Source organism: Melospiza melodia, chromosome 14 (genome assembly GCF_035770615.1).
Source record: "Melospiza melodia melodia isolate bMelMel2 chromosome 14, bMelMel2.pri, whole genome shotgun sequence".
NCBI classification, from domain to species: Eukaryota; Metazoa; Chordata; class Aves; order Passeriformes; family Passerellidae; genus Melospiza; species Melospiza melodia.
The window spans coordinates 5826565-5853901 of record NC_086207.1 but is presented as its reverse complement, the minus strand read 5'-3'; the positions used below and the strand labels follow the sequence as shown (position 1 = coordinate 5853901).

At 61.5% G+C, this 27337-nt stretch overlaps 1 protein-coding gene across 2 annotated transcripts in view; it reads left to right on the top strand.

The window, feature by feature from the left end:
* The first annotated feature begins 1582 nt into the window (after nt 1–1582).
* Nucleotides 1583–27337, top strand: part of CXXC5 (CXXC finger protein 5) — a 37454-nt gene continuing 11699 nt past the window's right edge. For both annotated transcript variants that reach the window (XM_063168543.1, XM_063168542.1), the window contains exon 1: nt 1583–1666. The gene's annotated coding sequence lies outside the window, so the exon portion shown is untranslated. The remainder of the gene's footprint in view (nt 1667–27337) is intronic.

Sequence of the window (27337 nt, the reverse complement as noted above, 5' to 3'; positions counted from 1 at the left end):
TCCCTGGGAAGCTGCTCTCGGCTGAGGAGCGGGGATTTAAGGATTTTTTTTTTTTTAACTTCCAATATTTCAGTGCCCACAACTCCAAGGGGAGAGAAAAAAAAAAAAAAAAACCCAAACTCAACAACAACTCTCCCCCTCAGCCGCAAAAAATTCTGGCAAAAAGTTGAGCAGGAAACTTCTGGGCCAAGAGTGTTATCCCCCCACACTGCCGCGGGGCCAAACCTCGGGATTTGTCCCCTCCCTGCAGCTGACTTATCGGACCATCGATTATTTGCTGTTTATTCAGGGGGATTTCAGCGATGTCCCGCTGGGAGACCGCGAGGTCCCTCCCGGTGGCGGCAGCGAGGCTGGGGCTCCGGGGCTCCGGGCTTGGGGCTCCTCCCCAGTGCGGTCCCGGCTGTGCGGAGCGATTGGGGGGCTCTGCACCCCTCAGTCCCCTCTGCTGCACCCCGAATACCTGGGGGGGGACTCTTTCTTCTGGGACCTTCTGCCACTGCACCCCACGGGGGGACGGAGAGATGGGAAGGCGCTGTGGGAAGGGAGAACAGAGGGATCGGAACCGCAGAGGGGATGCAGAGGGATGGGGACACCCCACGCTGGGGACAAGGGTGGAGCACATGCAGGGGGGAATGGACAGAGGGATGTGCACCCACAGAGGGACAGACAGACAGATGAGGAACGTTCTGGGGATGTGGGTGCACATGGGGGTGTCACCCCTCAGGAAACAGCGGGGAGGGAGGAGGCACAGTTGGGTGACACCCAGAGATGGGATGGTGACACCCAGAGATGGGATGGTGACACCCAGAGACGGGATGGTGACACCCAGAGAAAGGATGGTGACACCCAGAGAAAGGATGGTGACATCCCACCGGGCATCGCTGGGGATTAAGGGGGGCACACTGAGCTGGAGGGGACACCATGCTGGCACCCATGGGTGCGGCCAGGACGCGGGGTGCACAGTGGGGTGAAACCTGTGGGGGACAGGTGGGACACGGACGGGTATGAACAGAATGGCGTCCGTGGGGGTGGGTGGGACACGGGGGACACACTCCAATCCCATCCGGGTGTGACACGAGGGGTTGGGACACCTCGGTGACACTCGGGGGGTGGGGGGGGCAAGGGGAGGCAGCCGGGACACGGAGGGTGACACACCGCAGCAACACCCGTGTGGGGCGTACAGCCCACGGACGGCACAGCACAGTGACACCCATGAGGGGACATCGGGGACACGAGGGGACACACCACGGTGCCACCCATGGGGGCAGCTGGGAGTGTAGATGAGACGCGGGGGTCACAGCGGGACAATCCCGCGGGGGGTGGGCGGGACACGGGGGTCGCGCGGTGTCCCACGCGCGGGTGGGCTGTCGCACGGCTGGGTGACACGCGGGGGTGGCGGTGCCCCGGGCTGGGGGTGTCGCCGCTCGGCGCTGGGGGTCGGGCGAGCCGGGGGCCGGCGGCGCGCGCGCGGGGCGGCGGGGGGCGCGCGCGGCGTGTCGTGCCGTGCCGTGCCGTGCCGTGTCGCGGCGTTGTCCGGCGGCGCGGGGCGCTCGGCCCGGTCCGGTCCGGGTTTTGCCGGCAGCCGCGGGCAGCGGCGGCGGCGGCGGCAGCGCCGTGCAGCGCGGAGCGGGGGCTGCGCACTCCCAGAGCGAGCGGCGATGTGGAGGTGGGTGTGCGGCGGCGGCGAGGCACCGAGCCCGCCTCGGCTCCCCGGCCCCGGCCCCGGCCCCGGGCAGGTGCTGACCTCCCCTCCCTACCCCGCTCCCTTCCCCTGCTGCCCCTTGCCCGGCTCCCGGGCGGCCCCCGCCGCTCCCGGCAGCGCTGCCCGCAGCGCGGCGGCTCCCGGACCGCTCTCGGTGCCGGCCCCCGGGGCGCTCCGGCGGCGGAGTTGGGGTGGGGGGTGTCGGGGGGCTCTCGGAGAAAGGGGAGGCGGCGGAGGAGAAAAAGTTTGGCGGGGGGATCCGCGGCTCGCCCCGCTGCCCGGCGCCGTGCCCGGGCTGCCCGCGGCGGCGGCGGGGCCGGAGCTGGCCGCCTGCCCGCCTGCCCGCGTCGGGCCCGGCCGGTGCTGCCTGCGCGGCGCCCGAGCGGCCCCGCCGCTTCCCGGGGATGGGAGGGGAAGGGGGGGAACGTCGGGGTAACGAGCAAAGTTTTTCTCGGTGCGACCGAACCCCGCCGCCGGTACCCGCAGCCCGGCGGGGATGCGCCGGGAGCGGCGGGCAGGGATGGAGTGAGCCCCCCACGGCTCCCCCCGCCGCCCCGGACCGCCGCGGCAGCGCCCGGTGGTTTCCCGGGTGACAATGGTGGCGGCGGGGCCGGGGGGCGGCGGGGGCGGCGGCGCCGGGGGAGGCGGTGGGCAGCGGGGCCGGCGGTGCCACCCGCGGCGGGGCTGGCGTGGGGGGCGCGGGGGAACCCCCGCCCTGCGCCGGTGACCGCGCGGGGGTCGCTGCCGCCTCCCCGGGGCGCGCCGGGGCTCCCGCGGCACTTGGGCTCCGCCGCCGGTGCCCGGGCGCGGGGTGGCCGCGGGAGCGGCGCCGCTCGCCATCGCCCAGCCATGTGCGACAACTCGCCCAACTTTATCATCCCCCCCGTTCCCGGCGAGCCCCCCGCCCCGCTCCGCCGGCAGACGGGATTCCCGAACCCCCCGCTGCCCCAGCCCCGGCGGGCACGGTGCCCCCCGCGCCCCGACACCCACGGAGCCGCCGCGATCGCGCCGTGGAACGTCCCTCGTTCGGTGCCACCGGCCCCGAAAGCACCGTGGGGGCTGTGCGTTGGACCCGAATTTGGGAATTACGGCCTCAAACTCCGCCGAACCGCGGCCCCATGCGCCCCACGGAGGTGTGGGGCGTTTTGTTGTTGTTGTTGGTTTTTTTTCCCTTTATTTTAATTTTATTTTTCCGATTTTTTTTTTTTTTTTTTTTATAATTTCCACCGCATCCCGCAGCCGGCAGCGTCCTTCCTGCGGGGCCGGGGCTGCTTGGGGTCGGGTTATTCTTTGCTGGGATGATTGATCGGGGAGCGGAGGATGGGGGGGTGGCACGGGGGGTTCGGGGGTGGGATGGGCACGGCGGGGGGGTCCATCCCACGCACAAACAAAGCTGCGCTCACATCCTGCGGTACCGGCCCCGCGTGTGCGCTGACCCGGCCGGGCAACCTTCACCCCCCGCCGCTCCGTGCCGGGGGGGCCGGCGGAATGCTGAGGGATGCCGTGCTGCGGGAGGGCGGCTGAGGCCGCCTTTGGGGGGGCCTGGGGATGGGGGGGGATGCCCATCCCGGCTACCTGGGGCGCGGAGCCGGGGCCGGCGGAAGTTTTGTTTCTCTGGAAACGGGCCCTGCTGTGTCAGCGGCCCCTTTGTGCCGCTTTGTCCGCGCCCCCCGGCCCCCAGCCCGGCGGCGGGGCCGCACCTGGGGCTGCGGGGGGACCGGGACCCCTCCGGCCTCGCCGGCCCCCCGCGTTCCCCGGCCCCGCTGCTGCCCGCGGGCTGCGCTGCATCCCCGGCGGGGCCGAGCCAGGGGGGTCGCATGGGAAGGCGGGGGGGGGGTGACTCTCCCCGAGGTCCCGCTCAGCGGGAGCGCTGGTAGGCATGGAAACCTCGCTCCGTCCCTCCGTCTGTCCGTCCGCCCGTCCGTCCTTCGCGTTCCCAGCGGGAACAGCTTTGGGCAAACGGCTCCTCCAGCGGCCCCCGCGGAGCCGCCGCAGCGCATCGCCCTCGGTGGCGGTGTCACCCCGGAGATGCCCCCGGAGATGCCCCCGGAGATGCCCCCGGCGCCGCGCCCCCTCCCCGGTGCCGGTAGCGGCGTCGCCCCGGCGCGCTGGCAGATGTCGCGCCCTGACCTCGGGGACGCCGCCTGGGGGGGGCTGTGGGAGGGACGTGGGGGGGGACACGGTGACGGGACGATGGGGACGGGGACGCGCCGGCGTGTGACAACAAAAGCAAAGTAACAAAGGAGCCGCCGGTGCCGCTCAGAAGTTGGTCCCGGCGCCGTTCGGGGCTCGGCGGCCCCGGGGGCAGGGCCGGGGGGGCTGCGTGCCGGGCCGGATGGGCAGGCAGGGCTGGGGGGGTTGTGCCGGGCGTCACCAATGTCCCCGTGTCCTCCCCCCGTCTCGGTGGGGAGAGGCAGAGCCGGCCGAGCGTCCTTGCCGTGGATTTTGTGGTGGGGATGCGGGCAGCCGGCGCCGCGCTGCCAGGCACTGCCCGCACCGCCCGCTGCCGCCTCTGCCCCTGGCGCCGAGCTCCGCCTGCTGCACCCCGAAACTCGGCCTGGCCCTCCTCCTCCTCCTCCTCTGGGACACAGCTTTGGGCCGGAGGAGCTGTGGGGGGTGTTTTGGACCCCGACCCTGGGGGTCCCTCACCCACCGGCATCCCCGGTGTCACCGGCACCTTCCGGGCAGGTGGCAGCAGTGCAGGTGCTGCTCGTCTGTGCCCTGGGGATGCTGCAGGGTCTGGGGGTGACAGCCTCTCCCCAAAACTGTCCCCTCTGACCAATCTCTGTGTGGGGCACTGTGGGGATGGCCAGATCCAGGGTGTTGGCCCTGGCACCTCCCGGTGTGCCCGTGCAGGGCTTGGCCGAGGTTGGGTCATCCCCAGCTGGTCCTGGACCCTCCACCTCCCCCAGCAGGGACATTCCCCGGGGTGGCCACAGCGATGGCACTGCTCTCCTGCCTCCCTGGTTTGTTTTCCCAAATCCTGGCTGTAGGAACAACCTCTTGATTAAGTGTATTAATAGTTAAACTTTCAGCTCATAGCTTAAACTCACCAGACCACGAAAAGCTCCCTCCTTTACTCATGCTCTGGTGCTCAACTAAAATATTGCACTCAAAAGGCTTGTTTCTTTTTTTTTCTTCCCCTTTCCCCTTCCTTTTCCCCTGACTCAGCTGTGACTCCTGGGAGCATGAGGGGTCTTGTGGGACTCCCAGTTGTCACTGCTGCCCCTTGCAGCCTGCACAGAGCCCAGGCACGGAGCACGGGTGTCCCCAGAGTGATTGGTGCTCTTGAAACTCATCCAGGATGGGGAGCAGGATGGGAGCCACTGCCCCAGGTGGAGGCTGGCCCTTCACTCAGATGGGGACATGAGAATGGATGGGGAAGGGATGGAGATGCTGGCAGTGGGTGCTGTGTGGCATTGGCTGCTTTCCTGCCAGGCAGGTGGTGGGGAAAGAGGAAGGTGGCAGGTTCAGCCATGCCCAAGGTCTTGCAGCCGTGTGGGGACAGCCCCAGCCCAGCTGGGGGAATGACGGGCTGGGAGCAGCATGCAGAGAATGGCTGGGGGTGCTGGTGGGTGACAGATGGGACATGAGCCAGCACCGGGCACTGGCAGCCCAGCAAGGTGAGTGTGTCCTGGGCTGCACCATGGGCAGCAGGGTGAGCAGCGGGTGCTCCCCTGTGCTCTGCTCTGCTCTGCTCTGGGGAGACCCCCCTGGGGCACCACGTCCAGCTGTGGCATCCCCAGCACAGACAGATGTGGGGAGGTTGGAGCAGCTCTGGAGGAGGCCATGGGGATGCTCCAAGGGCTGGAACCCCTCTGCTCTGGAGACAGGCTGGGCGTGTTGAGCCTGGAGTAGAGAAGGCCACAGGGAGACCTTAAAGCTCCTTCCAGTGCTCAAAGGAGTTTCAAGAGAGCTGGAGAGGGACTTTGGGCAAGGGCCTGGAGTGAGGGCACAAGGGGTGAGAGCTTTAAACTGTAACAGGTCAGGGTTAACTTGTACATAGGGAAGAAATGTTTTATACAGGGTGGGCAGGCCCTGGCACAGGGTGCCCAGAGCAGCTGTGGCTGCCCCTGGATCCCTGGAAGTGTCCCAGGCCAGGCTGGGCAGGGCTTGGAGCAGCCTGGGATGGTGGAAGGTGTCCCTGCCCATGGCAGGGGGTGAAAGGAGAGGAGCTTTAAGGTCCCTTCCAACCCAAACCATTCTGGGATTTGGTGCAGGGAGCAGGGGTGTGGGAGGGGCAGGAGGGCAGAAATGTGTGGGCAAAAGGGGTGGTTGGAGGAGGAACCACCTCCAAAGGTGGCCAGTGGAAATCCCAGAAGGAAACGTGAGTTTGGTGCTGCTCAGCAGTGGCTCTGCCATGGGGACCAGCTCTAAGGGACATGTCCTGGTGGGGAGGCTGCCCTTGCCATCCTGGGGAGCATCTGGATATGGGGGTGAGGAGCAGCCTCCATCCCTACCCATGTCCTGTATCCCTTGGGAAGCCATGGGGCTGGAGCCCCAGGAGAGCTCCAGGGACAGCAGGCAGAGAACAGTGTGACCCCAGGGAGTGGCTGAGGGTCACCTGTGGCTCCCTTTGCCTTGGGAAAAGTCCAAGGGCCACATTTACCCTGGCCTTGGGCCCTCAGGCGCCTGACATCCACAGCCAGAAAGCTTTGGGGTCTGTCAGCACCCCAGTGCTGGTGATGTGGCCACCCCACAGTCTGTCCTTTGGGGTTTGTCAGCACCCCAGTGCTGGTGATGTGCCCACCCCACAGTCTGTCCTTTGGGGTTTGTCAGCACCCCAGTGCTGGTGATGTGCCCACCCCACAGTTCGTCCTTTGGGGTCTGTCACCATCCCAGTGCTGGTGATGTGGCCACCCCACAGTCTGTCCTTTGGGGTCTGTCACCATCCCAGTGCTGGTGATGTCCCCACCCCACAGTTTGTCCTTTTGGGGTGCTGGACTGCTGGCTCCTTACATCTTCAGAGTGATTTCATCCCTGCTTGTCTTTTCCCAAGGCCTGCAAGCAGGTGGAGTGTGTAGATGGTCTGAGATGACAGCCCGTGCTGCACGTGGGTGACAGCCTGTGGTTATGTGCATAAAAGGATTTTTGAGGTCAGGAGGTTTTCCTGTAGCTGCCTTGGTGTCCCTGGTTCCCACCATCCATGGTTATGGCACGGAAGGGACTGGGCTAATGGCTCCCAGGCTGTGGGCTTGCCTTGGGATGTGTGGCTCTGCCTGGGTGTCCTTGTCCTGGAACAGTGTCCTGGAGCAGTGTCACTGTTCCTCCATGGTGCAGGGAGGATGAGGATGCATCCCCTGCCCTCAGTGATGCTGTCACTGTGGTGGCCTGGGCACAGGAGGATCTGTGTCAGCTGTGGCCCTGGAAGCAGTGGCAAAGAATGAAAAAAGAAAAGCTGCTTTCTGATTTTCCCAGCAGGATGTGCTTTTCCATCCCCACCCTGCCAGCCCTGAGAGGTGGGAGCTGGAGAGGGCTGGGGCTGCTGGCCCTGCCCTGTGCCAGCCCTGTGACATTGCAGTGGGGACATTGTGGGTGAGGGGTGGCACCTGCCCACGGGCTGAGGTGACCCTGTCACTTCTGGGTCACCTCTGAGATGGGCTCCATGCCCAGGGTCTGAGTGTCACCTGGCTGGTGGCAGGGCTGGCAGCAGTGCCCTCCTGGCCCTGCGAGTGACTCCAGTGGCTCCTGGTGGCTGCCAGGGTGGCATGCCACCCCTGGTACCCTCAGCTGCCCCTGGCACACGTTTGCTGAGCAGTGCTGGGTTTGGTGCCTGCTGGAATGGGGGCTGTTTGTGATGGCATTGGGCATGTTCCCCTCTGGCCTGCTCTGCTGCTGCTGTCCCTGGGCATCTCCTGCTGTGTGGCTGGTTGGCTGTGGTTGGGAGCAGCCCTTGTTTGGTGATGTTTTGGTTTTGCCTCTGCAAATCTGCCCTGAGTCCATGCCTGTGCTCCACTTTCTGTAGGGATATCTGGGCAATATCTAGCTGCCACAGTCCTCTGTGTGGAGTTGTCCATGCCCAGCCAAGCAATGCAGCTCCATCCACTCAGCCCCACGTTCTCTTTTGGTGTCCCCAAGGGTCTTGGTGTCATTGGTTCTCACTTTGCTTTGCTAGGACTTGTGCTTGTGCCTCTTTCTCTTTGTGCCTCTTTCTCTCCCTCAGAGATGGGATTTTGGGCTCCACATCCAAGCCCAGTGTCTCATTTGAACATCCTGAAAGCTGAGACATTCCCAATTGAGCATCCCAACCCGGAAAGGTCCCAAGTGTTGCAGATCCAGGTGCTCTTACCCTGTAAGAGCTCTTGTTTCACTGCACCCACCTGCTGCCCAGAGGCAGCTCCTGCTCTCCTGCCACTCCTGGACCTGGAGCAGGGCCAGGGGGGGCCATTCCTGCCCAGGCAGGTGAGCTGTGCCCACAGGTGATGCTTGGAGGCTCTGTGGGATCTTGCTCCTTCTATAGACTCCTAGAACAGTTTGGGCAGGAAGGGACCTTAAAGGTTATTTAGTTACAACCCCTGCCATGGGCAGGGACACCTTCCACTAGCCCAAATGGCTCAAAGTCCCATCCTACCTGGCCTTGAACACTTCCAGGGATGGGGCAGCCAGAGCTTCTCTGTGCACCCTGTGCCAGGGCCTCAGCACCCTCACAGAGAAGAATTCTTCCTAATATCCAATCCCAAACTTTCCTCTTTGAGTTTAAACCCCTCACCCCTTGTCCTATCGTGACAGACCCTGCTGAAAAGTCCCTCTCTGACTTTCCTGTAAGCCCTGTAAAACACTGAAAGGTTTTTCAGCAGGTCCAGGCCTCGGCAGGGCCATGGGGAGGTGGCAGTGGCTGGTGGCCAGGACGTGGCAGCACGTTGGGTTATCCTTGCCCACCTTTCCCTTCTGCATCTGCCGGGGTCCCAGCGGGGAGGAGCTCCCAGTGCCCATCACTGCCAGGGTGCCCGTGGGCACTCTCTGCTTATCTGTGGGCACTCTCAGCCCGTGGGCTCTCAGTGCCCGTGGGCTCTCTCTGCCCGTGGGCACTGTGCCCATGGCCTTTCTCCTCGGGGGCACTCTCTGCCCGCCCGTGGGCTCTCTCTGCCCGCCCGTGGGCTCTCTCTGCCGTGGGCACTGTGCCCGCGCCTCGCTGCCAGCCGGGGCTTTGCCCCAGTTCCCGGGATCGCTGCCGGAGCCGGGCGCGCTGCTCTTGCCCTCTGCTTTACCTTCTGCATCTCACTAATCTGATGACCGGAGGTATGCGAGGCATTTCAAATATGGCCTCGTTAGCTGGCTCGGACAGAGCTCGCAGGAGCGATTTCTTCACACTCCCGTTGCGGCGCTCCCCCCTCCCGCGGCGTCCCCCGCTGCTGTTCGCGGTTCCGGCCGGGATGGGCACGGCCGGCTGAGCCCATCCTGCCGGGATGTGGGCACGGAGCATGTCCTGCTGGCCACCGGGTGGGCGTGGGGCTCTCGAACCACTTGGGAGCATCACTGGGTGTGTGGGAGCAGAGTGAGTGTGTGCCAGGGATTGGGGTGTCCCCCTGTGCCCCCACCCTTGGCAGGTGCCCAGTGTGGACTTGCTCAGGGGATCCCCTGGCACATGTGACAGTGGTTTTGGGGAGTCTCAGGGAATCTGAAAAGCATCAGGGTGGGAGATGTGGGATGGGAGGTGCTGGCTGGACACTGAGCTGTGAATTGGGCTGTCCCTCCTTCACCCATGTGAAGTACCCGGTGCAGGGAGTGAGCTTGTATGGCTGAAGAGAGGGGGGGATACCCTGGTACCCCCATGGCGTGGGTGCTGTCCCAGGGTCCTGCAGCCCATCTGAGTCTGGCTCTCCAGCGTGGTCCTTGCAGGGCTGCCATGGCTCTCACCTTGGCTCCCATCCCTCAGGGCTGCCATGGCTCTCACCTTGGCTCCCATCCCTCAGGGCTGCCATGGCGCTCACCTTGGATCCCATCCCTCTGTCCCTGGAATGGCAAGCACAGCATCCCATCCATCTGTCCATCCGTGTCCGTCTGTTTCTCTCCATTCCCTCCATGCCCTGGGCTGGTACTACGTGAGGCTTCACTGTCACCCCTGCCAGCACTGCATGGGTGACAGTGGAACCCCTTGATGTCTTGGTGTCCCTAGTGTCCCCTGCATCCCCGCGGTACCAGCATGAGCCTGGCACCATCTCCCCATTCCCTATTTAAAGCTGGGGCTGGGGGGGAAAAAAACAACCGTGGAGGATGAAGATGATGATGATGGTGGCTCTGGGCGCCCTTGGGGACAGCTGGCCCCGCAGCGGCGTCCCCGGGGAGGGCTGGCACAGCCGGGCACGGGGCTGGCAGCCGGACGCCAGGCGTTTGCGCTTTAATGCATCAGGACAGCTTGCAAATTCCAGGCTGGCGCGGCGCTGCGGCCGCCGGAGCGTGCGCGGTGCCGGGGCCGGGCGGGGGCCGCGCTGCCATCCCCGCTCAGCGCCGCCCGCGGGCACCGGGCTGGGCACGGCTGGGCACGGCTGGGCACGGCTGGGCACGGCTGGGGACCGGGCTGGGCACGGCTGGGCACGGGCTGGGCACGGCTGGGGACCGGGCTGGGCACGGCTGGGGAACGGGCTGGGCACGGCTGGGAACGGCTGGGGAACAGGCTGGGCACGGCTGGGGAACAGGCTGGGCACGGCTGGGGAACGGGCTGGGCACGGCTGGGGAACCGGGCTGGACACGGGCTGGGCACGGGCTGGGCACGGCTGGGGCAGTCCCTGCTCCACGAGCCTGGGTGTGTGTGCGGCAGAGCTGGGGCAGCCCCGGGGGAGGTTGGTGTGGAAAGGGCAGATTTGTGGCATCTGTGTCTCCCCTATCTGCAGGCACCTCTGTCCCTCTCTGTCTGCAAGACCCTTGTCCCCCTACCACCTGCTCTCTCCTTTTGCAGGGACCCCTCTCCTCTGTCCCTCTCAAGCTGCCAGGGCTCCTGTCCCCTCCTTCTGCAGGGAACCCTGTCCCTCTTGTCCCCTCCTCATCTGCAAAGGCCCTGTCCTCCTTTTACAGAGCACCCTGTCTCTTCATCTCTCCCTGTCCCCACTTCTTTAGGGACTCATTTGCCCCCATTTTCAAAGCCCCCCATGCTCCCTCCTGCCTCCAGGCACCCCTGTCCCCCTGTTCTGTGTCCCTTCATCTTCAAAGCTCCGTGTCCCCTCATCTCCAGGGCCCCCTGTGCCCTCCTGTGCAGGGCCCCCTGTCCCCCCATGTGCAGATCCCCGTTGTCCCTCTCTGCAGAGCCCCCCATGCACAGCCCCCTGCTCTGCCTGCCCCCTTCTGCAGAGCCCCGTGTGCCCCATCCACAGGGATCCCAGAACCCCCACACCCACAGGAGCTCTGTCCCCACACCTGCAGGTCGGGGCTGCTTCCCAGTCCTGCCCCCGGGGGTGACTGGAGGCTGTTCAGGGCCATCTGAGTCCCCCCATTTTCATCTCTACACACGGGTAAACTGAGGCAGGGAATGGCATGGAATCCTCTCTAGGAAATGTTTTGTCATCCTTTCCCTGAGTATTTCCCCCGAATCTGAGCCTGTCAGTGGAGCCAAGACTCCCAGGCTTTGCCTCTATTTCCTCACCACCGTGTGATCTCCTTCCCCCATCCTCACACTCAGATTCCTTAAATAAAAAAAAGCCTTTAAAAACATTTATTGCCACCTCGTTGGGGAAAACCGGAGTCACCTGGAGCGCTAATCCCGAGGCACCCTGGGGCTGTGGGCCCTCCCTGGGCTGGCTCCCGAGGGCTGGGGGAGGAGGGGGCCCTTTGCTTTGCGAAGGCGTTGGGGGATTAGTGGGAGGATTGGTAAATCTGACCCCAGGTAAAGATTAAGACCCAAAAAAAAAAAAAAAAAAAGGAAAATCGTTGTGTTTTTCCTCCCCGTGCCTGATGCACCGTGAAGATTAAACTGGGATGAGTCTGTGCAGCAGCCAGTTCCATTAGGGGTGGGGGGCAGCAGGGAGGGATGAGATGGGGCAGGGATGGGGGCTGTGTCTGGGGGGAAAGGGGAACTGGGGGAGCTGGGCCAGTCCTGGGGGTCCCCAGGCTGTCTGTGGTTGGTGCTTTGGGGGACAGACAGGCACATCCATAACCATAACTGATCCTGGGAATGGCTCCTCTGGGCTGTGTGGGGGTGGCTTCAGCAGCTCATCCCGATGGACAGGGCTGGACAGGCCCCTGGCACTGGGGAGTTCATCCCCACAGCCAGCAGCCCCCTCCATTAGAGACTGGATGTGCTGGATGTGCTCTCATCCCACCCAGGGACCCTGGTCTGCACCCCACAAACCATCCCACAAACCATCCCACAAACCATCCCACAAACCATCCCATCCCACAAACCATCCCATCCCACAAACCATCCCACAAAGCATCCCACAGACCATCCCACAAACCATCCCTCAAACCATCCCACAAACCATCCCACAAACCATCCCATCCCACAAACCATCCCACAAACCGTCCCACAAACGATCCCACAAACCATCCCACAAACCATCCCATCCCACAAACCATCCCACAAAGCATCCCACAGACCATCCCACAAACCATCCCTCAAACCATCCCACAAACCATCCCTCAAACCATCCCACAAACCATCCCACAAACCATCCCACAAACCATCCCACAAACCATCCCATCCCACAAACCATCCCACAGACCATCCCACAAACCATCCCACAAACCATCCCACAAACCATCCCACAAACCATCCCACAGACCATCCCACCATGCAGCCCCCCCAGGATAACCAGGGATATCCTGCCATTCCTTACCTTTGGCCAGGACCCCCACACTCCCTGGCTCTGGGGCTGGGGAGGCTCCCGGCAGAGCTCTGGGAATCCTGTCCATCCCACTGGTGCTGCTCCCCTGGGAAATGATGGGAAAGGGGTCAGGGGTGCCCTGCAGGACACAGAGTGAGGGACACAGGGACATGTCCCTTCCCACAGCTTCCCTGCCATGGTGTTCCTGTGTCCTTTTGCTGATGAAGGGCCAAAGGAAATTGGGAAACCCCCTCAGGGCTGTCTGGCCGTTCTGAGGGGCTGTGTGACCAGTGGGTGTACTGGGAGGACTGGAGTGGCTGTCCCTGTCCCTGGGGGGACCATGCAGTGGTGACCCCTCCTGTGGGACAAGGCTTTCTGGGGGCTGAGCACTGCCTTGGGGGTCAAGCAGCATTTTGGGGTGTTGATCGCTGGCTCGAGGGGCTGAGCACCATTTTGGGGAGCTGGGGACTGGTTTGGTGGTCAAGGATTGTACTGGATTGGGGGTCAAGCACTGATTTGGGGGTTTGGTGCTTTGGGGGGCTGAGCACCAGCTTGAGAGTCAAACAGCACTTTAGGAGACCAAACCAGCTTGAGGCTCAGGCACTGTTTTGGGGCTTGAACTCCAGTTTGGGGTCTGGGCAGCAGCTCAGTGCCTGGTTCAGGGGGCTGAGCCCTGTCTTGGGGGTCAGGCACCATCTCAGGGCTCAAACACCTCCCTGGGGTGTTCAGCACCCACTCAGGGGGTCAGTGCTGGCCTGGGGATGAGCCCTAGTGTGGGAGTTGAGCACTGTTTTGGGAAGCTGAGAGCCACTTTGGCCAGCAAGCACCAGTGTGGGTGGCTGAGCACCATTTCAGGGGGCTGAGCAGTGTTTGGGGGGTGGTTTGAGTGCTGTTCTGGGGCTGAGCCCCAGTTTGAGGGGCTGGATCCTTCCTGAGAGGGCTGGGGTGGGCCCCACTGAGGGTGTGATCCTGTCTCACGTCCCATTCTGGGCTGTGGCAGTGCCAGGGCAGGGGCTGTTCCTGCTCTGCCCTTGCTCCCTGTGCTCAGCACAGAGTGGGGACAGGGATCCTGTTTGTCCCCAGACAGGGACAGACATCCCCCCTCTGGATGGGGAGTGTCAGGAAAAGCTGGCTCGAGGTCCCCTTGCTGTGCCAAGTGTGTGGGCCCATCCCAGCCCTCCCCTGCCTCAGTTTCCCTCCTGCAGTGGAGGCAGAGCATCCCTCTTTCTCCTCAGGGGTCTCCCTGCTGCCTCCTGCCCAGAGTGCTCCAGCTGCTCTCCCAGGGGCTGCCATGGGCATCCAGGTGGGGATGGAAGGGTCCAGTGGCTGGGTGCTGGTACCTGGGTGATGCTGGGCCGCCAGGAGCATCCCTGAGTGTTCCCCTGGTGTGCTGGGTGTGCTGGCAAAGCCTCACACAGCCAGCTCTGTGCTGGAGCCTCACCTGCTCTGCCAAAGGAACTGAATCTCCCTGCCTGGAGCAGGGTGGGCCTCAGAGTGGCACCATTTGTGGGCAAGGGTTGGGTGGGTGCAGCTGAGCTGCTGCCATGGCAGTGGGGAGAGCAGGGTCCCCTCCCCGGGGCTCTGCAGGGCTGGGGAGGGGAGGAGGAGCCCAGGATGTCTCCATGCATGGGGCAAGGAGCACCCTGTGCTTTGCAGGCCCCTGGCCTGGGGACCCACCTGCCAGCCTGCCCTTGCCTGGGCCAGCAGCAGCTCCACCATCCCCTGTGCCCCAGGCAGGGTGAGGGGATGGGAAGGGGCTTTTCCCTGGCCTCCCAGCCATGCTGTGTGCCAGGGCTTGTTCCTTGTGCCAGTGCCTCCTCTGGAAGCACTCTTGGGCTCCTTTCTTCCTGGGGGTGCAGCTCTGCCCCTCCTTGGGTGCTCCTCTCCTCCCCATGGGTGGGGGACGGGTCCAGACCAGCAGGAGGATGCCTGTGGCTCCATGCCCAGGGTCTGCATCGCCCCAGCAGCAGGGAGGGTCCTGCCAGTGCCATGGCCCCACAGGTTCCCCACAATGTGCTGATCCTGGGAGCTGCTCAGGGTGTGCTGATGGCAGAAGGTCTCCTCACAGCTGGGGACATCGCTGGGGACAGTGATTTCTCCAAGCCTGGAGTGGGGAGTGGCTCCTGGGTGCCTCGGGAGCACATCCACCACGCCCAGCCTTGCTGCCCCTGAGCACCCCCCATCATTTACTGGGTGGAAACAAGCAGAAACTTGGAAATTCAGGGTTGGAGGAAGGCCTGGGGGTGCTGGGGGATGGGAAGGGACACAGTGCCCCAGACCAGGATGAGATATCCTGGGTGATGCCGGGATGCCGAGAGCATCCCTCTGAGTATTCCCCGGGGGGGCTGGCTGCTCCAAAATCCACAAACCCCCTGAGCCCTCGAGGCTGAGACTGCCACAAACTCATCTCAGGGGTGAGAATCGGCCACATCCCTCTGCTCCAGCCCATCCTGCGGAGTGACCCTCGGTGGGCTGGAGCCGGGGGGGCCGTGCCGGGTCGGAAATCACGTGCGGCCGGGCCTCGGGGCTTTACGGGAAGCGGGGCTTGAGGCGCGGGGCAGCTCCCATCCCCCCGGGATGCCTTGGCCGGGGTTCAGGCCGGGATCGGGCCCGCAGCAGCTGCCCCGCCGCTTCCCGGCAGGCGCGGGGGGCCGGGGGGGACCGGAGCCGCCATCGCTCCCTCCCTCCCCGAGCAGATGGTCCCGGAGCTGCCCCTTCCGCATCGATTACCCGCGCCGGCCGTTTAACGATCGCTTTCCGGGGTTAATTAAACTCTTCTCGCCGAGGGCGGCTGTACCTGCCTGCAGCCCCGCTGCTGCACCCCCAAAACGGGGGGGACGAGCCTGTGGCTGGAGCCGGGCTTTGCTGCCAAGCCAACCCTTCCTATCCATCCTGTGTGCTGCTTCTCCCCGGGGCGGCCCGAGCAAGGTCAGCTGCCGGGGCTGGTCACATCCCGCTCTGCAGGCAGCTGCCGCTGTTTTTCCCTGGCTGCTGCTTTTTTGGGAGCGATCCCCACGAGCTCGCTCCGTGGGGTTGGGTCTGCGCCCACCCATGTCTCTGTTCACAATGATTTTGGAGGAAGGCGTCGGGAGCTCGGCGGCAGACGGCGGCTCCGGAGCCGAGCGGGGTCGCAGCCCTGGGATTGTCAGGAGTTGCCGCTTTTTGCATATCTAAATGTGCCCTTTCAGCCGGCGCTCTCGGTCGAAACTGCCATCTTTTGCCTCATTGTCAGCCTCGCCGAGGTTACGCATCGTTTGCTGACTCACAGCCTCCTGCTCTAATTACTCGTTCAACTCCCTCCCTCCCTCCCCGGAGCCACCCGGCCAGTCCCGGCACATCCCTCCCTTCCCTCGGCTGCACCGCAGGGCTGGAGCCGGGGCATCCCTGCAGAGCCCTCCGTGCCCCGGCCCTGCCCGCGGGCATCGCCCTTGTGTGGCCCGGCATCCACTGCTCGCAGCCCTGGCACGGATTTGGGGTTCAACCGGGGTCTAGTCCAGGATCCACTGCTCGCATCCTGGCAGAGTTTGGGGTTCAACCGGGATCTGGTCCAGCATCCACAGCTCGCACATCTGGCACGGATTTGGGGTGCAGCCGGGGTCTGATCCAGCATTCACTGCTCGCATCCTGGCAGAGTTTTGGGGTTTAACCGGGGTCTGGTCCATCATCCCACAGCTCGCACCCTGGCACGGTTTTGGGGTGCAGCCGGGGTGTGGTCCAGCATCCCACAGCTCGCATCCTGGCACGGTTTTGGGGTTCAACCGGGGTCTGCAGCCGTGGCATCCGTGCAAACCCTCCTCCCCGTACTGGGGTCTGCAGCTGTGCATTCTGCAAACCTTCCCCATCCCTGCCTCTGAGCATCGCTCCGGCTCTCCTAGAGCTCCTCTCCTGGTTGTCAGCTCCCCACGCTCACCCCCATAACGCTGATGTTTTTGGGGTCACACGGGCTCGGTGGGGCTGTCACACAGCACAGCTGAGCCGCCATGCAGGGCTGGCTGTCCCCCCGGGTATCGCCCCACCGAGGGATGCTCCATCCACCCACGCACCCTCCGAGCGTCCCCGGAGCATCCCGGGTGCGCGGCCCCCCCTGGGCCGGCTGGGACGAGCCGTGCTAAAGCCGTAAGCTGAGCCTCTTTGATCCGCGGCCGATACGATCAGCCGCCGGCAGCTCCGAGCCGGGCCCAGCGTGATTTCAGCGTGGCGGGGATGCGAACAGACGCCGCAATTACCGATGGCATGGGGCTGAGCCCGCCCTCGGCCTGCTGCTCCACGCTGGCTGGGGTCCTGTCCGCCAGAAACAGGGAAAGCACCAGCTCTGACCTTTTTAATATTATTATTTTTATTATCATCAGCAGCATCAAACTATCCCCCCCATCACGCTCGCCATCAGTGTCACGCTATTGGGAAGAGCCTGCTCTCCCCTCCAACATCTCCCTCTCCCCAAGGAGAGGGGACCCAAACTCACCCATCCCAGCAAGCCAGGCGGATGGATGATGTTGCTTGTGCAGGGGCTCATTTTATCTTTAATTAACTTGATTTTCTATCTCTCCCCTGGTTTTGATCACTAATATCGAGGCAGAAACAACATCCCTGCAAATCCATCTTGCTAAGGGAGGTGAAACCAAGCCGGGTAATCCGGTGGTAAGGACAGCGCTCCGACGGGTAATGCAGTCGTGCTCGCCTTGGAAGGGGAGATATTTTATATATTTATATACCAAGGAAAAAAAAAAAGAGCTGTGGATGTGTTTGCACAGGCTTCTGCCTGTCACAGAATGGTCCAACCACGCATCTTATCTCATAAAGCCATATTTTGGCCCTTTTTTTCCCCCCCCCAAGAAAGTGAATTTTAAGCGCCAGGAGACAGTGATGGTTTCTTTGGAGCTGTTAGGATCTGCCATGTACAATAAATCTGTCTTAGTTTGTGGATTATTGGCCCAATAGACCGTAACAGCTCTGTCAGCCCCTCCTGGCGCGCTGTGTCCGGCAAGCTCAGCCTTTGGTGGGTTTTCCTGGTTTTTTTATTATTTTTCAGCAGGAATTTGCTAAGGATTTTTCTGTGCCATGTGCGTGTACGGCAGCTGATAGGGAATTCACAGGAGCTCAGTAACGTTCTTAGGTTTTGGGGTGGTTTTTATTACTTTTAAAAAATATTTCCCCTCTGGAAAAACCCAAATGCACAAAGTCCAAATCCCCAAAACAGGACGAAAAGGAAGGCAGAGCCTTTTCTGACAGAGAAAAGGGGCTGCCTCCCCAAAACTTGTGCTGGTTGAGAATGGGGTTTTGATGAATGGGGTTTTACTGCTTTCCAGCAGGATTTTCCCTGGATGGCCCTGCTCCTGCTGGCTGTTGTTCCCAGTCCTCTGTGCTTGATCCAAGCCTGGAAAAACCAGGATTTCCCAGGGATGGTGTGGGATGATGTGCTGGCCCCTCCAGCATTACCAGGCTGTGTAGCACATGCTCCTTGCATGCTCAGCCTGAATTTGAGGGGGTCTGAACCCCCAGAGTGGGGGGGATCAGGGTGATGATGTGGGGTGAGATGTGGGGTGATTTGTGGGGTGCAGGTGTAGGGTGATTTGTGGGGTGCAGGTGTAGGGTGAGATGTGTGGGTGCACAATCACGATGGGGTGAGGATTGGAGCAGGAACCAGAGTGGGGTGAGGTGGGGGGCACAGGTTGCAGGTGCAGGCAGGGAGAGCTGTGGGTGCCAGGCTGGTGGCACAGCCTGGGTGGAGTGGGTTTGCTGTAGGGCTGGGGAGGACACACATCCTTAAGGAGAGCAGGAGGAGGGGTTTGGGATGGGGAGAGAGCAGGCTGAGCACTCGGTGCCATCCTGGATGGGGCTGGTGGGTGGAGCAAGCATCCTTGTTCCCAGGGTGCTCCAGTTTGCCCATTTGTTTGGGTGCTGCATTAACGTGGCTTCCTTCACTGCCCTGGCCCTTGAGTGTGCAGATGGCCTGGGAGATCTGGTCTGGTGCTGTGACCATCCAACATGGAACAGCTCCAGCAAGGGAAAAAGAGAGTGAGGGGTGCAGGAGACCTGAGGAGCAGTGAAACCCACGGTGGGGGTGCCAGGCAGGGGTGCCAGCTGGGGATGCCTCTGAGCCCCCCTGGGTGCTGTGCTGGGGGAGCTGCTCTGCTCCCAGCAGCTCCATAAGCCCATTAAGAGCTCAGGGAGCCTTACACCTCGGGGGGCTGCAGCAGGGACTTGCACTGCTCCAGATTAAACCCCCTGGGCTGAAGCAGGGGTGCTGCTGTGGGGACACAAGGATGCCATGGCCATCCTCTGGAGGGACCCATCCTGGATCCCAGCGTGGGTGCTGCCTGCTCCCCCAGGACAGTGAGGGCTGCAGCCCTGGCACCGGGATTTGGCTTGGTTGCATTGTTAAAATGCATCATCAGGGTGAAAAAGAACATTTTTTTGTCTGAAAAATGCTCAGAGGAGGCTGTTCCCCCTCCGGGGGCTGTCGTTCAGCATCACAGTGTGCAGGAGAAAAGTGCAGGGAGGGCAGGTAGGTGCAGCTGGGCTGGGGATGGGGAAGGCAGTCTGGTGGAGGGGAACCTGGTCAGGAATTGCTTGGGATTTTTCCTGCCTTAACCTCATTGTGCCTCGTGTCAGAAGTGTCAGGAGCTGTGATAGTGGGAAATCCCCTTCTCCCCCAGACAGGTCTTTGTGGAGCTGGTGGGATGAAAACAGCTTCATCAGAACACTGAGGGAGATCTGGACAGTCCCTAAAATTCCAGTGCCTCATTCCAGACACAAGGATGGGTTTCTTTTTGTTGAATCCACCACCACCAAGTCTGTAACTGCTGGTGCTCCAGCTTGTTGGGGGACGGATTAGGGGTGCTCCCTTGCCCAGCTCATCCCACAGCCCCTGCTCATCCCTCAGCCTTCCTTGGACTCATCATCCATGGATCTGGTGCTGAGGGCAAGGTGCAGCACCCTCTGGCATGGGGAACAGGGAGGAGGATGGGATGGAGGAGGCTGGGGAAGCAGCAAGTCGAGGAGGGTGTTCATCCTGGAAGCTGAGAGTGGGCAGTGGGAGCTCTGTGCTCTGGAGCTTCCCTCCCATGCCAGGAGCTTGGCAGTGCTGTGGGAAGATCCATCAGGAGATGGGGATGTGGGTGTTGGCTTTCAGAAGGGATGAAAACCCTGATGGGATCAAGCCCTTCCCTGGTGAGGGAGGATTGTTCTCGTGCAGGGGGTCACCAATTCAGCAGGCAGGTCCTGGGAGTCCTGAACCACCCTGGGCTTGCTGCAGAAGGGCTGGACCACCAACTACACCCAACCTGCTCCTTGTCATTCCAGCCTGGAAGGGAGGGAAGGCAGAAGCATTGACATCTCGCTCTGGTTTTAGTGTTGTCCCTCAGATTGGGGCCAGGAAGGAGCAGGAGCCCAGACAGACTGACACCCTGCAGTCAGTCCCCTCAAGGCACGTTCCTAGTGTGATAAGCCCTTTCCAGCTCCCACCAAGTGGTGTTTCCTTCGTGCTTCAACTTCCCCAGGCTCAGACTTGTGGCCCTTCCCTATTTTCCTGTGTGGTGACAGTTTGTAGATGGGTTTTTCCATGGCTGCTCTCCTCCAGGTCATAGAGTGACCCTCTCTGGTTCTTACTGTGAGTCCTGCAGCCCTTCCAGCTGAGGGTCCTCCCATCCTGACTCATGCTCTGGCTGCTGATGGTGACCCCTTCCTCCTTCCCAGACCTCCAGATCTGCTTTCCAAACATCCTGGGGCTGGTTCTTTAGGACCTGACAGCTTCTCCCACCTCACTTGTGCTTTTTAAAAATTGCCATAGAATCAGAAAATGCTTTGGTCAGAAAAGAATATCTCATTCCACCCCCTGCCATGGGCAGGTGGCTCCAAGTCTCAGGTGGCTCCAAGTCCTCTCCAACCTGGCCTTGGACACTCCAGGGATGGGGCAGCCACAGCTGCTCTGGGTACCTGTGCCACCTTACAGGGAATTTCCTGCTAACATCTTATTTACCTCTGTCAGTTTAAAACCCTTGTGCCTCGCTCTGTTACAACAGGCCATGGTGAGAAGTCTCCCTCCACCAATCCCCCACACCCCCTTCATGCATGGAAAGGTCACAGTGGGGTCTCAGGCTGTGCAGGACCCCCAGGAGAACCTGAGTGTCCCACGGCAGTCCCAGTGTTTGCTGCAGTCACACTCGTGTCTGATCAAGCACAGAAACTGGGCCTTGGTACAGCACCTCCCTGCCCTGCCACCCCTGACAGTTTTCTGGAAACAATTCTCCAGGAACAGTTTTCCTAATAACTCTTGCCAGCAGGTTCCCAGCAGTGCTGATTCTCTGTCCTCTATTGCCATGCAGGGGAAGGAAGATGCCTTTCATTTGGGCTGATTCTTGGTTCAGAACCAAGAGATCCAAGAGGAATCTCTGAAGGAGAGCTTGGCTTGGCTGTGTCCATGTGTGTGCTCTGGCCTCAGGTGTGTTTGCTCACCTCAGAGCACGCTGTGTGTTGGGTCTCCCAGCCATGGCCCTGGCTGAAGCAGACCTTGTGTCTGAGGACATTTGGTCACCACTGATGCCAGTGCTGCAGTGTCCCCGCCATCAGCCAGGATACCCAAGGGCTCCCTGCTCCCCAGGACGTGCCTGTGGCTCTGCTCTCCTGCAGGATGAGATGCTGGTGGCTCCCTGGGATCCAGCAGGTGCAGAAAAGGAGGAGCATCATCCTCCTCTTGATCCCAGGGTGCTCCAGTTTGCCCATTTGTTTGGGTGCTGCATTAACAGGGCTCCTTGACTGTCCTTGCCCTTGAGTGTGTGGATGCCCTGGGAGATCTGGGTCTGGTGCTGTGACCATCCAACATGGTCAAGGAAGGGAAAAAGACAGTGAGGGGTGCAGGAGACCTGAGGATCAGAGAAAGCACCACCTGAGGTGTTCCCTAGGCTGAACCAAAATGGTGGAGCACCTGCCAAGCATCCCAGCCCTGGAGGTGCTGGCAGCAAGTGTGCCCATCCTCTGGCACTCAGTGTGCTGGGCAGCACCCTGCCCTCTGCCAGCTCTGTCCTCTTGCTCAGCACCCTCCAGCCTGCTCCCCTGTGCTGCCTGTGTTCTCCTGGGCAGCACCCTGCCCTCTGCCAGCTCTGCCCTCCTTCTCAGCACCCTCCAGCCTGCTCCCCTGTGCTGCCTGTGTTCTCCTGGGCTCTCTGGTTCCATCCCCAGTGCCCCCAGCAGCATCTGGCTTGCAGGGGTCAGGGGTCAGTCACCTGTGTTGTCTCGGGGAGCAGGAAGCTCTTGGGGTGCACAGCAGCAAGCTCAGCTTGTGGCTGAGCTGGAGAGCAACAGGGTTTGCTCTGTGTTATTCTGGATCTAAAAGAAAAGAAAAAAAAAAAAAAAGGGATTGCTCTTTCCCAGTTCCTGCGTTTCCTGAGAGCAGCCTAGCTCCTAGCTTATCTTCAGACAGCCTCAGGGGTATTCCCTTGGAGTTTGGGAGTTTAATCAGGCATTGCTGGGGCATGTGAACTCCGCGGCGAGTCGCCGTTCCCAGGGAGGGGAGCGCCTCTCGCAGATATTTGGGTTGGCGTGCCTGGGCTGGGGGCTGGGCTGGCTGGGAACGCTGCTGCCTTTGCTGGGGATGCCACTGGGAACGGCTGGGGGTGCTGACCTGCCTGCCTGCCTGCCTGCCTGGGATGCCGTGGGTAGGGTGGCTTCCCCTGGACATCCCCACAGTGGGGCTGCCTGGGCTTTGCTGTGCTCCTCTGGACCTTCCATCCCCTCCAGCCCTGCCTCTGCCACCTGCCTCTTTTCCTTTCAGAGCCATGGATTTCCTTTGTAGCATCCTAGGTGAGAGCTTCTGGTTATGACCTGGTGGCTTCTTCTGGCCCCTCTGGCCACAACCCAGCCCTGCTGCTCGTTTTATTCTGGGTGATTTTGAACTGGGAAGAGAATCAGAATTCCAGTGGAAATGCCCGACGCCGGGCTCTGCTTCACCGGTGGAATCGAGGGCTTTGTTGCTGGCTCTTTTGCAGGCAGTATTTCTTTTTTTGGGGGCTGGATATATTTCTGGCAAGTAAAATGACGGATGCTCTGTTTCGTTTCCAGTGGCAGCATTTCAGATTCCTTGCTCCAGGGCAGGAGCCGAGCGAACTCCGATTCCAGAGCAGCTCTGGTACCTTGGCAGCTTAAAGGCCACAGGGTTTGCTTGAGTGACAAGCGGTGCTGAGCGTGGGGAAAGCTCGGGAGAGGCAGTTTTGTGCTCATGCCTTCCATCTCTGGTAGGAGCGAGATCCCACGGAGCAGGGAGGCATCTTTATCCTGTCTTCCTGCTCTGCAGGCAAGCTGGGAGGTGGTGTAAAGATGTGGAGAAGGATGGCAAGCCCTGCCTCGAGGGGATGCTCCCTGCATCGCTGCTGGGGAGACGGGGAGAAGCAAAGTCTTGAGGCATTTCTGTGTCTTCTCCCTAGAAACATCCTCTTGGATGCTCTTACCCCAGCTCTGCCTCCCCTTATACCTGTCCTGCAGGATAGAATCATAGAATCATGGAATGGTTTGGGTTGGAAGGGACCTTAATGCTCATCTCATTCCAAACCTCTGCCATGGGCAGGGACACCTTCCGCTATCCTGGGTTTATCCAAACCCCATCCAACCTGGCCTCGGACATTTCCAGGATGGGGCAGCCACAGCTGCCCTGGCTGATGTGTTCCAGTGTCTCACTAGTGCCTCTGCAGTGATCCAGGTGCAGATCTCAGGGGCTGCCTGAGCTGCACCCTGCAATGTTGGTGAGCTCCGACAGGGAGGATGGGACCTGCCAGCAGGGCTGGGACGCTGTTGGGATGCTGCAATGCTGAGAGTGAGGTGTGAGGGATGGGAATTCACAGCCCAGGGTGTCAGGGCAGGTTGGGGATCTGTCTTCCTGAAGCAACCCAGCATTTTTGGCTTGTCTGCATGGACCTGAGACACATGTGGGTGTGTGGGCAGGGTGTGCTCATCCCTCAGAGAACTGCCCTGCACTTGGTGTTGGTGACAGAGAGAACCCTGACTGCCGCCTGCCTCCCAAAATCTGTACCCCAAAACCTCTCCAGCCTCTCTGGCCCACTGGGCTTACTGGAAGCAACTCCCCATGGCAGCACTGGGGATGGGATGGTGCCAGCCCTGTCGCTGTGGTGAGTTTTGGCTGTGCTCAGCAAGGCTGTGGGGCTGGGAAGAGACCAACTTGCACTCCCTGAGGGCTGTGGGGTGCCTCACTCTCCCCTCCCAAAGCTGAGCCGGTCTTCCCCCCGCCGAGCTCTGACCAAGAAGCCTTCCTCCCCTTTCTCTTCTTCCTCCTATTTCCCTCCTGCCAGCGAGGCCAAGCAAAACGCGGTGCTGACCAAAAATAACAACGGCCGGCAGATCCAGACAATGGATAAACCCCCGGTGAGGGCCAGGGCGACCCGAATCCTCCCAGAGGAAGACGGGATTATTGCCGTGCTCTCAGACATCTGTCCATGGCTGCAGACCCGCTGTCCGACGGGGCCCTCGCCTTCCTGCTGGGAACAGTGGCTCTTGCAAAGCGGCTGCCCTCAGGAGCAGGGATGGGGGGATTTGGGATCTCATCACTGAGTGCCGTAAGGTTCACACCACCCATTAATGGCCAAACTCAAATGCCCTGAGCTGGCAGTGGTGACAGTGACACAGGTGCTGGTGTGGGTGCACCTGCCCATCCCAGTGCCAGCTCTCCTGGGATCTGTGTTAGCCTCTCTGCCACCATGGAGCTGCCTGGTGGGACGTGGAGGGATGAGGTTTTGAGAGAGCTGAGAGCACAGGGGGACCCCTCCAGGCTGGAGCTGTTCTTGAAGATGCCACTGGTGGAGGTGGCATTTGTGGTGGCACTAACGGATTTAGGCACAATTGAGGCTGACACTTGGAGGTGGCATGAATAGATTTGGGCACCATCAAAAGTGGCACTTGGAGGTGGCACATGTAGATTGGAACACCATTGGAGGTGGCACTGCTGGCCTTGGGGCTCTTTGCCATCCAGTATTCCCATGTGACTGTGCCTACAACTTTTCCCCTGGTTTTTAATTACCTTCCCTTCACTCTGCCCATGCCAGGGGTGTCTCTGTGACCTGGTTGTCGGTCAGACCCCAAGTAATTGACTCTGTAATGGCCCCATCTGTTAACACACAGAGATTCACACATCTTAGCTTGGCCTGGGCAGGCAGCGTGGGTCTCCCTGGGGCACAGCCACCTTCAGCCCCTCAGCTCTTTGGGGTCCTGCTGGGATGCCCGTTGTTGTTGGCATCTGCCATGGGGCAGCGCCTGCCCCTGCCCACCTGTCCCCCACGCCCTGGGGTCATTCTGCCTGAACCTCCCAGCCCTGAATCACCTCGGGGACCTCACTCATTGAACAGAACATGGGGAGCTAGTTGGGCCAGAGAGTCCCTCCAGGGAGGTCTGGAGGGGATTAGCAGAGGACAGGGGGTGTTGTGCAGGGCTGGGATTGCTGGCGCGGCTCCGGGGCGATGCGAGCCGGGGGGAGTGGGCGAGCGCAGAGCCGTGCCACGGCGCGTGAATGTCAGATGCTGCTTGGCTGCGAGCTGGGCTCGTGCGAGAGCAGATCTGTTCAATCCCATTTGGAGAGGGGGGAGAGGCAGGGGGGGCTCTTCCCCAGGCTCAATCTGGTAGGTTTTAGTTACAGTCGTTTTAGGATTTGGGCAGCGAATTGGTGCAGCTTTGGCACAGGGGGGGATGGATGAGCGCCGAGGCTGCCAAGCCTCCCTCATCCCCCGGAATTGGGGAGGGGGGCACCATGCAGGTGGGTGCAGCCCCCGGGCTGAGCAGCGTGGCCATCACCCGGCTCTCTGGGCAGCAGATGGGCGAGGGGAGGAGGGGAGGAGGTGCCTGGCGCTGTCCGCAGGGCACCCGCAGCCCTGCAATGCTCGGGTGGACGCTTCAAATCGCGTTATCTCCATAACCGCCCGGCTCTGGCCGCTCCGAGTGGCAGCGGAGATAAGTGGATTTCTAGGGAGCGCCTGGTCGTCTGACATTTAAGACTCCTTAATCCGTAACCACCACCCTGTGGAGGCAGGACACGGCCACATTTCCCAGCTGGGGCAGCCCCGGGCGCAGGTCGGTCACTGCAGTGGTGGCTCCGGCTGTGCCAGGGCCACAGGTGATGTGCAAGGATGTGCACGGAGGCAGTGCTGTCCCTGGGCACTTTCTTGTCCTCTCTACAATGATAAGCTCCTTGGCAGTCCAGGGCACGCTGGTGGTAGGCTCTGGGGTGAATCTGGGTGTGGCTGTGCCAGCAGATTGGGATCCTGCAGCAGCCATGGGGGTACATGGAAAAACCCAGCACCCATGGGAAAGAATGTGCCCTTGCTGGATCCCTGGTGGAGGGAGCCCACCTGGGGAGGTGGCATCACCTCCTGCCTGCTCAGCAGGATGTGGCGTGGCCTCACCACGCTGTCCCTGAGAGTGTGCCTGGCAGGACACATCCTGGCCCACCCTGTGTGTATGTCCAGAGCTGCTCCTGGGTCACATCACCGGGGTCGAGTGGCTGCCTGTGAGAAGGAGACGGGTGAAAGCCACTCTGTGCACCATGATGATTCGCCATCTGCTTCCAGGGCAAACTCCAGATGCTGGATTTAATCTTCCATAGCCTTTTTAATTCAGGAGTTGGCTTCTTAACATCCCTCAGTGCCACCTCAGCAGAGTGGCTGCCACGACTGGCCCTTCGGAGGATCTTCTGGAGCACAAGAGATGAGCTATGTCCCTGTGAGTTGCCCATGTGGCAATCTGTCATACCTTGACCAGTCATACCTCTGGCTCTTTAACCCACCCAGGGTGAGCCTGAGCATTCACAGCGCTGCCCCAACCACCCCCAGGCCTGGGTGTCCTCTCTTGATGTCTGGAGAAAAGGTGGTGGGTGATGGTAACTTCCATGGTACCTCCAGGAGTGGATCTTCTGGCTGGACCAGTTTTTGGGAGGATGAATGCAGAGAGCAGAGCTTGGGGGCTGTTGGGTTGACAGAGATGATGGCTTGCAAATAACAGGCTTGTCTTTGCCTCAGGCACCTGGTTATCAGGCACCATTGATAGGTGTCCTGTAGGGGTAATCAGCCATGGGAGATCATGGATTGAATTCTCTCTTGGTTCCCCTGCTGCTGGACATCTGGCTGGTGAGGCTGTGATAAGACATCTCCGCCTGTTTCAGCTGACCTGTGTCACCTGGTGGAGGGAGCAGCAGGTTTGACTGTGCTGCAGAAATGGGCACCTGGTTGCTGAATCAGCTGGTGTGGTGCTGGGGTCAGAGCTGCTGTGAGCCTTGTTCTGGTGGGGCTTGTTCTCCTGAGCCTTTGACCTGGGTTGCTGCTGGACCTTCTGGCTTGTGGCAGAGCTCCAGGGCCGTGGTGCTGTTTGACCCGCCGGGTGTCTCATCCCAGGATGTGTTTCAGACACCAGGATGCCTCCAGGGTGTCATGTCTCCCCGTGCATCGCTTCCACACCTATGGTCCCGTGCTCCTGGCCATCTCAAGGTCCTGTCCACTGTTGGCCAGGGCAGCTGAGGAGCACAGGGACCATCTCCAGCCCCTCTTTGGAGCTGCAAGGAAAAGGTGCCTCCAGTTGGAGCCTCCCTTGACTGACATATTTCCTGGGATGCCTTCGAGAGGGGCACACACTGGTGATGGACGCCCTACTTTGGTCAGTCCATGGCACGGCTGAGTCCGTCCATCTGTCTGTCTGTCCATCCATCAGCAGGGGGTGATGGTGGTGGGCAGGAGGTGGGGGCCATGCCGGGCGGGTGGCCACGCGGGGAGGGGGAGGAAGTGGGGACAAAACCGTGGCAGAGGGGACAATTGCAGCCTTTCTGCAGGCTGAAAAGACGCCGGGGTCCCTTCCGTCCTCGTCCTCCGTCTGCCGCGGGCGGACAAAGCCACCG